At 33.8% G+C, this 17,334-nt stretch overlaps 1 protein-coding gene across 1 annotated transcript in view; it reads left to right on the top strand.

Annotated features, from left to right (window-relative positions):
- Positions 1–7,001: 7,001 nt before the first annotated feature.
- LOC108913995 (guanine nucleotide-binding protein subunit gamma-e) overlaps positions 7,002–17,334 on the top strand; it is a 62,123-nt gene continuing 51,790 nt past the window's right edge. Inside the window, exon 1 of the mRNA XM_018719688.1 lies at positions 7,002–7,105. The gene's annotated coding sequence lies outside the window, so the exon portion shown is untranslated. The remainder of the gene's footprint in view (positions 7,106–17,334) is intronic.

Here is a 17,334-nt window from a genome sequence, read left to right on the forward strand (position 1 = left end):
ACTAGGTTATAGAAAATACTGTTTGTTTTAAATTTCTTTTAAAACATAGTATTCAGTCAACGGGTTTTATTATAAGTGCAACTGTTTTCAGCAAACGAAGTATGATTTACTACAAAAGAAAAACGATCCGATCTCGCATTTCAGGAAAGTATCGTTGACTGTCCACGTGTAGTAGTTCTGATTCCCGTGTCGATGCCTTCGAGGGCAACTGTTTGAAATGCTCATCAAAGACTAAATTTACACGAACAAAGCCGTAAAAGTTTAGTTCACATGAAACCGTATTACATCCACTTATTAAGGATTTCTGGAAAGCAATTTTGATGTCGCGTCTGTTCGAATCTCAACAATAAAGGACGGCGACAGGACTCAAATAATAAAACTTGTAAAAAAATATATACTCCAAAAAAAATATACTTAACCTCAAAAAATCATAAACGCCATCATTATTTGCTTCTGGAATATTGTACGTTAAGAAGCGCAACAAATGGCACTTTATAAACTTAGGGAGTTTAACAACAATTTTATACAGGGTCGGAAAGTCCCTATGGTTCATCGGCCGTTACGTGAGAGCGATAAAGTAATAGCTGTTTTACATTGACAATTTATTGATGAATAAATTGACGAAGTTCTTCATCAATTAATTCACGAATTTATTGGTAAACAGTGTGGTTTTACACTGCTACAGACTTTGTCAAGTTTTTTGACGTATGAATCAGCCCTCCAATGAATCAAAGAAGCAAATAAATTTCAAAAATGTCACCTTTCCATTCATAATTGTAGTGATACAACAGCGGTACCGTTGTGACACATATTATATAAATATTAGTTTTTGTAAATAACAAATCAGTAAAAACAATGCAAAACTAGCACGACGCCACACAATTATTTACATATTCCAATAACATAACTTTATTACTGATCTGAGGCTGGAAATCTGTTGGGTTGGTACTTCCGAACTTCACGAAGAAATTGACGAAAATTAGAACATGCTCTAATTCGTCAAGAACTTGATGAATAAATTGATGAAGTTATTTGACAGCTGATTTGGTGCATTACACTTGTCCAATTTCTTGATGAAGCGACTTCATCAATTAATTGATCAATAAATTGTCAATGTAAAACAGCTATAAGTCATAGAAATCCGTGCGATAGACAAGGATGGCTATAATGAAGGAGTCTCATAGTCACCGCCCGTTTCGCCTTTCCACAAATAAGATCCACTTCCACTTGTAATTCAGCGACCGGTGATCATCTTTGTTTTCGTCGTTTGGCTTTTCTTTAATAGATGTTACTAATTATACAATTTCGACTTCGGTATTCCGATATGTTAATACCATTCATTAACAGAGGGCAGCACAACGCGTAACAAAGAAAACTTTTTACAGTAGCTAGTAGATACCTCGGTTTGTAAATCTAGTGACCTTGTTTCCTCTACTGAGAAGTTATTCAAATGGAGTATAGTGCTCAGCTGCATTTAAAATTCATTTAGTTGTTATTTAAGTATACTTTTATTATTCCAAGAAATAAAGCAAAATTCCCTATTTCCTCAATTCCAAAAAATCTCACCTTAGAGAAATTGTGCTGCCCTCTGTTAACGGATTGTATTAACATATCGGAATACGAAGTCGGAATTGTATAAGTAGTGACATCTATTACAGAAAAGGCAAACGACGAAAACAAAGATGACCACCGGTCGCTGAATTACAAGTGGAAGTGGATCTTATTTGTGGAAGGGCGCATCGGGCGGTGACTATAAGACGCCTTCATTATAGCCATCCTTCTCTATTGCATGGATTTCTATGACTTACATTATCGCTCTCACGTAAATCAAATAAAAAAAATATATATTTTATCACCGTTAAGAACAAGTATTAATTTTTCATGTTCTATACCGATTCACCCTGTATTTGTTTCATAAACAGCTAGATTTCGCAAAGACTGTTGTGGAATAACAGCGTCTGTAGTACATAAATCTTCACATAGCAGTTTATCTCAATTTTAACTGCTTTGTGTATATCCATTTCCTCATAAAAATGAATAAGAATCATATAAAGAACAGAGTTATGCGAAAAGCACTTCAATTTTTGCCGCTTTCATAGTTTAGAACGTCATAAATTCTGCAATAGAGGAAAACATAGAGGCTGATTGAAATTTAAATGGTATGTACAGGAGTTTAATCTAGGAAACAAGGAAACTTTTCTGTCGTATTTCAAGCGATTGCATTTAAAATTTCAAATGAATTACATTTAGAATTTTAGATACTTACAGTTTATATTTATACAGGCTGTTACAAATTCGCTTCTCACTACAGGGATCTCGGAAACGGTAAGAGATACGAAGTAGCTTAAATGGGGGCAAAGTTGCGTATTCAGGGGACCAATATTATGCCTCTAAAAAATCAAGGCTAACGTGATTAGTTTTCGAAATAATTGAAAAAAAAACGAAATTTTGGAAATCCGTTTTTGTTTCATTCCGGCCTTATTTGAGGTGATATTGAAAAAAGAAGGACACTTTCTCATGGCCACTTTTTGTCCTCTATCGCAAAATCAATTTTTATATGTAACGTTTCGTCTCACCAGGACCATTATCAACTTCATTTTTTTAAATACTACTCTAGAAATTTTATTATCTTTTTTGTAAGCCTTCATGACCACCATTATTAAAAGAAATCTAAATAAGGAATTTAGATAAATTTGGAACGAATACACTGAAGATGAATTTTTCGAGACAAAATGTCTGAATCTGGTCCGGGTTGAGGCAGTACAGTACTGGAGGTAATGAAGGATTGCAAAAAATGTAATAAAATTTCTAGGGTCGTATTTAAAAAAATGAAGTTGATGATGGTCCTGGAGAGACGAAACGTTACATATAAAAATTGATTATGCCATTCGATAGAGGGCAAAAATTGGCCATGAGAAAGTGTTCTTCTTTTTTCAATATCACCTCAAATAAGGCTGAAACTAAACAAAAACGGATTTCCAAAATTTCGTTTTTTTTTTCAAATATTTCGAAAATTAATCATGTTAGCCATGATTTTTTAGAGGCATAATGTTGGACCCTTGATTACGCTACTTTGCCCCCATTTAAGCTACTTCCCTGTAGTGAGAAGCGAATTTGTAACAGCCTGTATATAAAAAATCTTGTTAATATTTAACCTATTTTTAAACATCCAAATATCCTATAAAAATATTATTTTTAATTGAATATTCTTCAGGAATCTTGGATCAACCTGTCGAAAAAAATAAAATATTTCGTCGTTAACTTTTTGGCACTTACTTATTTACACCCCGTATACAAAAAAAATATATTCCAGAAACAATCGATGTAAATTCCACACATGTGTTGCATGAAATATCTCGGGAAAATAATGTTTATATTCCCCTACTATACATCTCAATAACGCAACCAATAATTGCCTGTACATTAAACTCGAATGTTTTTTTTTAATATTTATGTCTACATACCAAACGTGAATGTGATAATTGTAGGTTTTATACCGATAACTTCGTTATTCGTTGAGTATATTTACCAAGACTCGTCATGTGATAAGCGCAAAGCACAAATATTAGAAACTGTAGTTAATCAAGTAACCACTTACACCAGAAAAAGGAGATTGTCAATTGCCCTCATCGATAGGAAACGTTAATACTGGAAAATGTAAGATTTTAACCATCCCGAGACATATCTATCTCCCCTTCTCTCCTTTGTTGTTCCAGTTCTTCAGTTTTCTTCCGGTTTGAAGAAAAAGTGGTACACATTTTGTGATCTTACTCAGCAGTCGGTTTTCTAATTCTGTAAAATGTCAGACACAAAATATTAGGTATCCAGGGATAAACAGATGTTAAATAAATAGTAGTGGACCAGGAACACAACCCTGTGGGACTACTAAAGTTATATAATCCTCCAAACTTGTGGATTTCTTCATTAATTAAGCGTCATTTCCATAAATGGTTAGTGTTGCACAAATTACACGGAAAAATGTCTTACAAACATCATTTTTGTTACTGGTATATGATTAAATAAAGATAACAAAAATATTTTTCTTCAGCTTCAGGAAATATTATAGGATAATGGCATGTAATATTTACAAAATCATGCAAGTAATTCTACCATTTCAGTTTCCCGTGTTACAGATTTTAGATTTCATATTCGTAATCAGCGACTCAGCAAACCAGAAGAACTCGAGATAATTTCCGTGTTTGTAATTTAATTGCTACTTTTTTTTCATATCTTCACTTGATGCTACTACTTTTGAAGGAGAAGAGTCAGAGAACCTCAAATGTAGGGGCAAAACTGTGTTTACATTATTTACCCCACAGCCCCCATTTTAACCCGCCTATGATGATTTTTGGTAATTTACTCTAATTTTACATTATAAGACATGAAAAGTTTAAAAAATGTGGAAAATTTTATTTCGGTATCTTAAAACGTTTCGAAAATAACGAGCGTTAAAATAAAAACGTGGTCGAAGTTGGCTCTGACACATTGGACGTAGGGAGTAGCTTATAGCGACCAACTTAACCTCATTTCTCAACGAGCTGTATAGCAGCTGTCAGTTTCAATAACGTTAATGACTATATAACTTTATTTTAAAGAATAATCGTGATAAAAATAACAAACAATTAAAGGAGCTGCGGAAAGTGTCCCCCTCCTTGTTATAACAATAAATTAAAGCAGCTGCTGAAAGTGTCTCCCTCCTTGTTCCAAGCACTTTTCACACCTGTTCCTCAAAGAATTAAAGACATTTTCTAAGATGCTCGGGGTATTGTTAATTTCACGAATCTTGTCTATAAGTCGAGCCTGCAGATGATTTAAATCAGGAGTAGGCAGTTCAAAAATAGTGTTTTTAAGGTAAAGCCACAAAAAGAAATCACACGGCGTAATATCACATGACCTCTGTGGAAATTCATGTTCAGCATTGAGACTTATTAGTCGATTTTGGAAAACTTCCCTCAACATATTCATCGTCTCGCCTGCCGTATGTGCCCTTGCGCCATCTTGTTGAAAGTAAAAGTTTGTAATTTCGTTTTCTTCCAGCTGGTTAACAAAAGGAGCGATAATTTCTTCTCTATACCTTTGCGCAGTAAGAGTACCATTTTAAAAAATAGGTCCATAAATCCTCCTTCGATTGAGAGCACACCAAACTCCAATTTTTTGAGCGTGTAGAGGGCCCTCGACAAAAAAGTTATCTGGTTTTTCAGAAGACCACATTCTCATATTCTGTGAGTTTACGTAACCACTTAAATGAAACCAGGCTTCATCAGAAAAAAAGGTGATATTATGAAGTTCACCGTAGTTGTTTAAAAACCATTCACAAAATACAGCCCGTCGCGGAAAATCAACTTCATGAAGTTCTTGCTGACAAGTTAAACGATAGGAAAACAAACGCAAATCTTTTTTTAACACTGTGTGGCAGGTACCGACTGATACTCCCACCATTTGTGATAAAACACGTACTGAAGTTCTTGGCGCATTTTCCATTATTTGTTGGACATTTTCTTTTAATTCTTCAGTCCGCTTTTTAGGTCGGCCGCTTCCTTCTTTTCTTGTTACACTGCCCGTTTCACGAAAAACATTAACACAACGCTGAACTGCACTTTGAAAAATTTTGTATTCAACAACGCCGGGAAATTGATTTTGAAATTCTATGAAACATTCCTCAATAGAATACTTCCATATTCCATCAATCTTGCGTCCATTTCTAAAGTAGGACTCTATGATAAACACTTTTTGTTCTTGAGAAAACACCATTTTAGACGCTTTTTAAAACGAAAATATTCAAATTGATAGCGGCGATATAGCGCTTTGACAGATGACGTTTAAGTTCATTTGCTATAGGCTACGCCCTACGTCCAAATTTTCAGAACCAACTTGACCACGGTTTTATTTGAACGCTCGTTATTAAAGGAAAACCATATTTAGAGTTACACTTTCACCACACGTTTAACACCCTGTATATAACACTTTAACTACAATTTGCTGGTTATGTGTGACACAAATTCTAATCAGTCGTTTTTTATAACTACGAGGTGTCCCAATATTCGGTGTAGATGGAGCTATCACAATTGCCTGCGATCAAAATAAGAAGTACAATTTGTCTAAGGTGATGTGCAGCCCTAGAAAGAGTGATGCCAGATCTACAGATTTTTTTGGAATTGGGGAAATAGGGAATTTTGCTTTACTTCTTGGGATTTTTAAGTCATTTTAAAAAGTATACTTAAATAACAACTAAATGAACTTTAATTGCAGCTGAGCACTATACTCCATTTGAATAACTTCTCAGTAGGGGAAACAAGGTCACTAGATTTACAAACAGAGGTTTCTAATAGCTACTATAAAAAGTTTTCTTTGTTACGCGTTGTGCTGCCCTCTGTTAACACATCGGAATACCGAAGTCGAAATTGTATAAGTAGTGACATCTATTAAAGAAAAGCCAAACGACGAAAACAAAGATGACCACCGGTCGCTGAATTACAAGTGGAAGTGGATCTTATTTGTGGAAGGGCGAAACGGGCGGTGACTATGAGACGCCTTCATTATAGCCATCCTTCTCTATCGCACTTACTTTATCTCTCTCACGTAACGGCCGATGAACCATGGGGATTTTCCGACCCTGTATAATTCTGACACTACTTTTACTACTTTCTACTTTTCGCTAGGCTAGGCTCGGCAAAATAACTTCCATTCTTGAACGCAAAGGTACCATTTCCCATTCTAGGTACAAAAATAACTATTTTTTTTTGTCAGTTTTGTAACTATTTATTTGTTATTAGTTCTAGAGTTTTGTGAAGAAACAGAAGTGTAGACATTATAGTTAATAGTGCTACAACTGTGTAAATTTGGAATAGGTTCAATTTTTTTCCTTTCTAAAAAAATGTAAAACCCGGGGGAATTACCGCACGTCCGGCTGTAAAGCGTTATCTTTCTTATCGAAATTACCTTCCACTTAGAGTCCTGATACCTGTCCGATATATTAAAAATATTCTTTGACTTAGTTTTCCGTTTATGACTTGTCAAGACGGTTTCGCTGTGGTTCCTTGGCCTATCCGAGTGCGATATCAATATTTCATAAGCCGTAGCCTCCAGGCAGACCATCTAAGATCGCGTAAGTCTATTCTATTTTTAACGTGCATTTTTTAACCCGCGGGTAAAAATAAATCCCTCTCCTCGATAACGAAAGGCGGCGATCCGTCTCTGCCAGATTAAACGCGATATTTTTTTAGATTCGTTTATTTTTCTATTGCCCGATGATTGCTGCTCTTACTTTTAATTCGCCTGGGTCGATTTGAGAGGAAAACTTGAAAGTACCTGTTTCTAATTTCGTGTTGTTGACCAGATTTACCGGTACGCTTTTCTTACCTCCGAAATATTTCTACGTTTTTTAAACCATGAAACACCTATTAGAAATTACTTTATCTGCTCCCAGTACAGTAGATAGACTATTAATACATTGTTTTTAAGGAGGTAAGTGGATTTTACCGTAGAAGTGAAAGTTGCTATGGACAACGGAGGGTAAGTGAGATAACTTACCTTCCTAGGGAAAAGAGCGATTTCGAGTTATAAGTGTATTTTATGAATAAATAAATAGAAATACTTGATGAACATTACATTTTATTAATTATTATGGATGAATATTTTTAGTAATTGTACAGTTTGTTATTATATTTAGTAACATTGATCCATCACCCTAAGTTCTCGAGATATTCTAACCTAAAAATGCAAAAATCGCGATTTTTCGTTATATTCGAGTTCAGATTTGGAATATAACAACCCTAGGTTCGACAAAAAATAAGTAAACGTAGTTGTGGCCAAAAATATGTGATCGTCATAAGGAATCCCTACGTTGTGTGTAGACATTTTTAATTGACCGGAAGGCACTGGCTACTAACTTTGTAGAGGGGATGTATGGTTTAATTATATAAAACAAAAGCAGAGTAAATACACCTAATCTTTATTTACATACAATTCAAATTAAACATGTGACAAATAGAAAGAACAACAAAACATTAACAACCATTAAACATAAAAGGAGAGTGCCAGGCTCACCTAGAGCTCCTGCGGGGAAAGAGCATGGCAGAGAAACCCACAATCGTTGCTCTTACCACCCAAATATAAATACAAAACAACCGCTAACCAAAGGTATAAATTAAGAACCTTTGCTAATGATAAATAAGACCTGTCTCATTTAATGTGTCACTAAATGTCATCTGTTACCTCATATTAGTCATACACACTTCCAAGTAAAACTGAAGAGGTTTGGTGTTAGTTAGCCGGCAGAGCCGGAAGGTACTGGAGTCCCATCCGGGGGCAATCCAGCTATAGTTGAGATTTCGGAAGATCCTTCATAACACTGGAGTCCCATACGGGAGGCAATCGAGCTTAATCCAGATTCGTTCCGCACGGGCGAAAATGTTAGTAAACTCAACAAGGCTCGTATAGACGTGTGACATAAAGTGGACACAAGAAATCAAAGAACAACCTGATCTTGTTTAAAACAAGTTAAATGTGAAATAAAGAAGTCGTTATTGTACTATCTGGGCGGTCTCGACAAAATACTTATTTGAACATGTCATAAATAATGAACAATCTTAAATAATAATTGTAACAATTTTATATTAGAAAAATATACGTACGTACGACATAAAGTGAGCACAAGAAATCAAAGAACAACCTGATCTTGTTTAAAACAAGTTAAATGTGAAACAAAGAGGTCGTTAATGCAATATTTGGGCAGTCACGACAATATACATACATATTTTAACATGTAATAAATAATGAGCAATCTATAATAATAATTGTAACAATTTTATCTTAGAGAAATACATATACGCCCCTAAGCGTAAGACAATGAAGGTTAAACATATACAGAATTATTATCATGAGACATCTATATTTTACGAACAACGTCATCATTACAAAAACAAGTTAGCTGTAAAACAAAGGAGTCATTATTGTAAAGTCGGGGGCGCCCACGACGATATACATATTTTAACATGAAATAAATAATGAGCAATCGTTAATAATATAACAGTATAACAATTTTACCTTAGAAAAATATATGCCCTTGAGCATAAAGCGACGGAAGCTAAACATACAAAGAATTATTATCATGAAACATCTATAAACATTACAATCATAAGATTACACAGAACAATTAACAACAAAGTACTTAAAGAATATTACCTGCTAACTAATGACACTTTAACCAATTAACTTTTCACTACTTTGACACACTGCCCGCCGATCGTCTTACTGCCGATCTCCACACTGTTCGCACTTCAACTGACTATCTTCAACTATTTAGGCTTCCTTCCAGAATTTCCTACCTAAGTGCCTGTTTTTTGTGCTTCCTTCTATCGACCGTTAATATTACTTTTTCATTGTTGTGCAACACTCATGTAACAGGTGACGTCGAAGTTGATAAGATAAGTACGGTTTTGCACAGATTACAACGTGAATTAATTTTTTTTTCTAAAATCGCGTTAAACCATCTTTAGTATCATTCTTACCCTTCTAAGCGCAATTCGATTTAGAGATATAATAGATTCAAGTTTAGTACTTCAGCGGTTTCGTTACAACATGGAAATAAACAAAATTTATCCAAAAAAGAGATATAAAGTGCTTATATGTTTCTTGAGTCGCTGAATTTGAAAACACCGGCGGACCTGCTCCATAACCTCAATATTGCAAGATTTTCTAACCTTTAAGTAGATACCTATGTATACACACTGTTACATTCGGATGCTAAGCTCATGACAGGTTCATCGTAATGCGCTATAACCTACCACACGTTAACCTAAATGCGCAATAACCAGCGAGGGTTAAACCTACATCAGGTTAACCTAAATGCGCAGTAACCTGCGAGCGCTGAACCTTACTAAGGTTTAGTACTACTAAACTTCAATCTATCATATCTCTATGGAAAAAAAAAAGATTTTCAAAAAAATATAAGTGCGCTTAGAAGGGTAAGAGTGGTGCTTTAAGATGGTTTAACGCGATTTTAGAAAAAAAATTAATTCACGTTGTAATTTTACCCCAAATATAGCGAAAAACAGCGATTTTTGCACTTGGTTAGAATATCTCGAGAACCTAGGGAGATGGAACAATTCTCAGCTCGGATTCGTAACCCGCGCACCAAAATCCTTCGGGCACACTAGGTCCGGTTTCTGGTTCTGAAAATTGTCGGCCTGCGTAATTATTCCCCTCGCGTTTACCAATTGTCACATTTTTCTTAAAATGATTTGACGCTCTATTTCAGTCACCGAAGGCTCAATATTATCCGACTGATCCATTAAAACATCATGATGTGACGTACTACTAGAACCTGGAGTTGAAGTGTCATTGTAAAGAATCCTGTTGGCTATTTCATTTTTGTTACTTAAAGTGCCAGCAACTAACTTTCTGCAATTGTGGCTGATTTCCACCCAGCATGTCTCTTGGTTGCTAATATATCAACTCCTGTATTAGCCAGTAGATAACGTTGCCATTGTTCTTCGGAATGAATGGCCTGTATAAGTTTCAGGATGTTCTAGTTTCAAAAAACTGTGCTATCTTATTAGGAATCATAGAAAGGGTATTCTTGCCTACTGGTTGGTTGTAACATCTATTTGCTTGATGCGCATAAAAAAGCGTGAAATTTAATTTCCAATTTAATCTTGATATATTTCTTGAGAATTTCTAGGTGAGAAACAGAACCCAGACGTGAAGTAATTGTAAACGTACGTGACACACCATTTTTAGAATGTGGAATTGTAACTACAATAATGTCATCGAAATTTTTGAAATTGGCGTTGTCCAAAGTAAGTTTGCATAACTCATCAGAACGGCATGCTCCTGCAATGCCTAAGACCGTCACTACCTTAATTAGCAAATGTGTGTTATCGGGTGCCTGAACGAGAAAATCGTTCACTTGTTTTCTTGTAAAAACGTTTAACTTTTTAGGTGTGTAGCCGTCATTCTTTTGGGGTATTTTGATATATGCACATTCTACTCTATGAAAATAGTTGACTCAATCATTGAGTATTCACTCCACAAACCCGCCGGTAACTTTAAAGTTCTTGATTTCTCCATGAAATATGCTAGCAGTGATGTTTCAGAAACACCAGTTGTTTTGTTCTGGCACCATCCTTTGAAATTTCTATGTGCTCGTCCGTAGTACACTTTCGACTTCTCGGGGAATAAAAATTCTCAGGCAGCATTTGTTGCACTTTATATTTGAAAATCACTCATTTAGAAATAATAATTCAAAACCAGCAAAATGGTGTAAATAAACTATTAAAAATATGAACAAAAAAAATTATAACTCGAAAATGGTTTATTGTGTAAAGAAAATGAAAGAGACCTTTTTTTATTAAAAATATGACAGTAAATTAAACGCACCCATTAATTTTTCTGAAAATCCAGTGGCGTAGTTTTTCTGAGGGTTTTAATGGCAAAGCTCCCCTGGTTAAGAGATTTATGTAGAAATATACCGAATTATTACTTTTAATTAGTTACATCATCCCCAAGATTCGTCAGTCTACGTCAAACAACTTCAGAGAATTGAAAAATGTGATATTTTTCAAAAGCTTTAACGCCCTCTATCTTGGAAACCATTAACTTTAGGGGCCTGGTTTATTAAGGCTGTTGAGCTTTAAATGACCCAAGAAATCACTCCCTTAATTTATGACATAGACTTAAGATACACCCTGTATACTTCAGCTACTTTGTTCCCAACCCCCAAAAATGAACAGCAGTCAATTTGTGATATTTGCAAATGTCTTCATGTCAATTTGTAGTCTTCCAACTGTAGATTTGAGCATTAAACATTGAGTCTACATTGCGTAGTCGACAACTTATTTATTTTGATGATCTTCTAATTGATTGAATTTGATTTTGTAAAAAATTCGAGAAGAATACTTCTTCCGGATTTGTTTGCATTTTCCGCATTTTCTGTCTGCCAAATTTTTAATAATGAAAATACTATTTTTCTATTGTTTATAAAAACATAAAAGTTTTGTGGACTGTAATTATAATGAAAAATGCTATTTCTTCGATTAAAAAAACGAGTTTTTATTTTTTAATAGTTTTACAGAAAATAAATTTTATCATAAAAATAATGACAAGACAAAACGAAGCAAAAAAAACAAACTCGATTATTTATTTACGTTTCTAACATTCTTTTTATTATTTTCTTTCTATGTACACTCGGTTCCCGTTTTAATTCTCAACATCTTTCTTCTATGGGTTTAAATACATAAAAAAACTAGCTTTTGATGTAATTTCCATGAAAAAGTGTATCATTCTGACACATGTTGTTTTTTTCGAGTCTTTCCTACATTTTCAGCGCTGTTGCGTTTTTATTTTGGCTTGTCGTCTGGTCTAAATTTCTCAGCTCTTCAAGAAACGTACCGCTCTCTTCTTCAGAAGAAACCTTGCAGATCTTTCGCGGTAATATACTTATCGACGCGCCCCCGTATACCCCTCAGCTTTTAGCTTATTGCCCATCTGCCGAGAGGCACAATACCCTGAAATATTTATTAAGGGGAATGGGACAATGGGACCCTTATTTCGCAACAAAATAATATCGATTTCGCCCGGTGTGGCCCAAAGTGGATGCGATTACATCATTTGTGGCGCAACAGCGGCAAAGCTTCGGTACCGAAATTCCCGTTATATAAAAATCTAATTACGCTGAGAGCGAAATGGAGTCGGGGTGTGAAATATTTGCGATATGCTAGGCGTTTTTAGATAATCGTTATGGTGAATTTCGATGAGTGTGTGGGATTTTGCAGAAAGAGCTGCTCACAGGGTGATCGGTTTCAGTCGATACAGTGTCCCGGATTTAATTTATAGTCCAGTAAATCGCATATGATCGGAGATTTTTGCTTTAACGACTTCTAAATAACATCAGAAATGATAATTTTTCTATGCAAATAAAAAGCAGCATCCAAGCAAAAAAAATCATTTTTTTCTTGGATTTCTCATCGACAACTTTTCATTTTAGACAAAAATGGAATATGACAAAAGTTTTGTAATTAAATTTTGAACAAGATAGAGTTAGTTGCATGCGAAAAAATAATTATTGTTATTGCAAAAATCGGAAAAATCTTTTAAAAATTGCAAAAAATGCTAGTTTATTTGTCAATTTTTTTCAGACACTTGGATTAATAATACCTAGGATCTCCATACTTTTCCCAATTAAACTTCTTAGTGTATAGAATCATCACACCAAATTTCATCCAATTCGGTTCGATAGTTTTTACATAATACCTAATTGTTTAATTTTTTCTTAAATTAAAAAATTTTCAAAATCAAATTTCTAAAAATCTAAAGCCTTTGAATACTTGAAAATTTCACCACAAAAAGAAAAGCTCTCAAGCTTTAAAATGGTTTTTGAAAAATTCAAATCGGACGATTAGGTGAGCCGTAGTGATTGTTTAAACATTTTCGCAATTTTCACGCTTATAAACAATTGCAATAATTTAGTTTTTTTCAAATTTTTTTTTATTTTAAAATATGGTTTGAAAATACTCGGAAAGACGAGTATTTAAAAAAGCGTGGCAGCTGTGAACTCGAGAATTCAAATCGGAATACCTGTGTGTTTGCTCCCCCACCACTGATACCTTATTGACATATTAAATGGGACGTCCGTGATTGCAAATTTTGAAAATTTATATCTGGAAAGTACTCGGGGAATGACAAACCTATTAGTTCAAAAAACAGCCCTTATACTCTTATAGTTTTGCTGTAAATAAGGGTTAACTTTAACGGGCTATTACTCCGAAAATAATGGGCGGATCATCAGTTTTTTTTTTAAATACTCGTCTTCAACATTCATAGAGATATTTGCATAATAATGATAAGCTTTAGCTTATCAAAACCAATGTTCTTGCGACAAAAACTCTAGATTTTTCAAAAAAACTTGAAGAGATCAAAGAGTTAGTAAATGAATTAGGCCTTTTAGACATATTTTTAAAAGAAAACAAATAATATCGAAAAAATATATAAGAAAAAATGTTATAGGAATTGATTATTTCAACCCCTTACAAAAATACTTCAGTGCTGAAAAAATTTCAAAAAGTGTAGTTTTTTTGACAGATAATGATCACCAGGTTTGGTTTGTTTAGCTTGATATACATGGAAGATAAAAAATAAAAACGATTTTTTTTTAGAAATTTTTGGAGGGGCGTTTTTTCAGGAGAGAGTTTTTTACAAAAATTTTATTCTAGAAACCTCTATTAATTTTCATCAAAAAATCGCCCCTTACATTTTTTCGGTGTTATTTAGATACACTCTTATATTTCATATTACATTATATCGAAAATACGTCTTACGTTTGTTAAATATGTATATTTTTCATTAGCTATGCTTATTTGAAATTGTCGCTTCCGAAAGGCTATACGGGCGGTTCAGACGGTTTTCTGGAACGATTTTAACTGATTCTGAGTCAGACTTTACCTCCATCAAAAGACAAGGGGGTTGGAAGTCTACTTCAGTGGCGGAAACTTACATTGGCGTCTTCAGTACGAAAAAAATTCAAATTTCAAGTGAAGCATCTTAGAAAGTGATTCGATCAGACCAAAATTTATCGAAAAAATTCTTATATCCTTGTTTTAAATCAAGATATGATCTTAAAAGACTATTTCACGTCTGAAGTAAACTAGAACCACTTCAATCATGAGTAGTCATATTATGATTGAAGCAATTTATTAATATAATGATAAGTAATAGCTGTATGAAAAAGACTTTTTTTCCTGTAACAAAAAAGTATTTTTCGTTCAGTATATCAAATAAAAAACCGTTTAGATAAATACTCAAATACGTCTATTTATTATAAGATACGTACTTTTTTTATAAAATTAAATATATTTATGGGGGGGTTTTGACAAAGAAATATTGTGTCATGAATGAGTTTTTTTAATTTGTAATCCTAGTTTATTTTATTTATTGTTATTTAATTTTTTTGAAAGACGTGTTAAGATTTACATCACTACCAAATTTCAAATTATTCCTAATCGCTTCCAAAGAGATTTTTTTTAACATTATGTAATTTTAAAAATTTTATGTTGTTCATTTATTAAACGTGTTTCAAACTGGTATGTGGAAGGAATCCACAAAAAAACTGTAGTAAACAGGAGTGTAAGGGGAGTAAAGTTACGATTTTGAAGACACTCTGCTGGTTAACAGAAAAGACTAGCTTACACTGTCTAAATTACGTTAACGACACTTACTTACTTTTGGGAAGATTCCTAATAATATTGCAACATTTTTAATATTGCCAGATCCGAAGCAGTTTACTGGCCATTCCTTCCGAAGATCTTTTTTTAACTCTCTATATCTTAGAAAAGATTAGAAATAAATTTTTCACCACAGCTATATGTAGGGCAGCAGTGGGCACTTTGACTTCATTTAGGCGTTTTTGGTGTCCTTGGATGGAGAAGCGTTGATCAGGGTTGTAATAAAAATATTTTACTTTTATAAAGGCGTAATTAAATATGCAATAATCGTGATAAACATACAGGGTGTAACCTACGTTAAAATATTTACGCGGGGTATTCCTAAGTTAATTCTAAGAAAAAAAAATTATATAATCCTTTGTCCGCAAATGCTTCGTTTCTGAGATACAGGGTGTTGAAATAGAAATTTAAATTTCGATTTTGTCAAATAACTTTTATGAAAGACAAATATTTTTCGCACAAAATTTGGTAACCCGGGGTTTTTTGAGGTGAGAAATCATATTTTAGTATTAATTTTTGTGCATCACTTAGAGGGCGCTACGTACGCTACCATTATTAATTTTAATTTGCCATCACCATTTTAACAGAAGACTTCTGCGATTTTTTACGAATAAACCATATTTCTACACCTTTTTTCTACCTAAAAAGGTACACTTTCATAATAACGCTAGAAGCCACCGTTTTTGAGAAATTTGCAAATGCATTTTGCCAAGTCCCTTAGGCGTTAAATGAAATTGTTGAGAATGTTGTTACTTTTGTTCAAAAGTAGGCTATGGATTCTTTGGTGAGGAGGCCAGAAGCTTGTTAGGCCAGGAAAATAAGCTGTGAAATGACTATTTCGCGACTTTTTGTTTCGGCAAGCTGAATTTATCACTATAGATGCTAAATATTATGTACAATAACATTATTAGTTTCCACAGTCATAAAAATGGGGGGAAGATTGTTTACAGGCTGGTTAATTGTATAGTTTTTACGTAAATTCACGTTTTTCGCTTATAACTTTTTTCCGTTAATTTCCACGAGAAAACAGTAAAGTACTTTTTTTTTCGCCTTCAAAAAATCTACAGAACTAGCCCTCGAGCGTCAAAAAATATTTATTAGATCAAAAGTTATAAACAGAAGAAGTTTATTTATAACTTTTGAATTAAACATTTATAAACTGCGTTATTATTACCAGAACGTTCTGGCATCGCATCCTCTCATTCCTTATCACTGTCTTAGACGAAATCTGGAATCGGTAAGTTGAATAGTTTACAAGTTATGGCCTTATAAACAAATTAACTAATTATTATTAGTCTGAACGATCCCGAGGATCTTCCACAATCGCACTGATTTTTTTTCATGGTAGATTTCATAAAAATACATTGAAATCTATAATTTTTTTAATTAAAAAATTAAAACTTATGAAAAGGGCTTTAAGTTAAAAAAAAATCGTCAAGATTCGTTGAAAAACAACGGACTTACAGACTGTCAAAGTTGACGGCCTATTGTCAACAAATTAGGTAGCGGCAAAAAAAAATACTGTCATAACCGGCAACCCGAGTACTTTCCCAGATAAAAATATTTTATTTGCGGAAGTATGTTAATTGCATAATAAATAAAGTCAGTGGCTCGCTTGATTTTTGGGCGAGCCGTGGCGCGGCGGAAGTGTGGGGGAAGCGAACGACAGCGAGTCCCAAGAAAATGACAATAATATTCATAGTGCTGCCGTTAAATAAGCGAAATTCGCTTGTAAATAATATATTTGACAGTCTGTGACTCCGTTGTTTTTCAACGAACCTTGACGATTTATTTTTTAACTTAAAGCTCTTTTCATAAGCTTTCTGAATATGTATATATAACTATATCACGCTCGTGCGTCGTATATTTAATTTTGCAACTATGACTAAAATTTAAAAAAAATCCAGGTTGCAAATTTGAAATTTAAAAAAATTATAGATTTTAATGTATTATCATCAAATCTACCATGAAAAAAATCAGTGTGATTGTGGAAGATCCTCGGGATCGTCCAGACTAATAATTAGTAAATTTGTTTATAAGGCCATAACTTGTAAACTATTCAGCTTACCGATTCAAGATTTCGTGTGAATTAGACAGTGATAAGGAATGAGAGGAT

This window comes from Anoplophora glabripennis, unplaced genomic scaffold (genome assembly GCF_000390285.2).
Source record: "Anoplophora glabripennis isolate ALB-LARVAE unplaced genomic scaffold, Agla_2.0 scaffold561, whole genome shotgun sequence".
Classification (NCBI taxonomy): Eukaryota; Metazoa; Arthropoda; class Insecta; order Coleoptera; family Cerambycidae; genus Anoplophora; species Anoplophora glabripennis.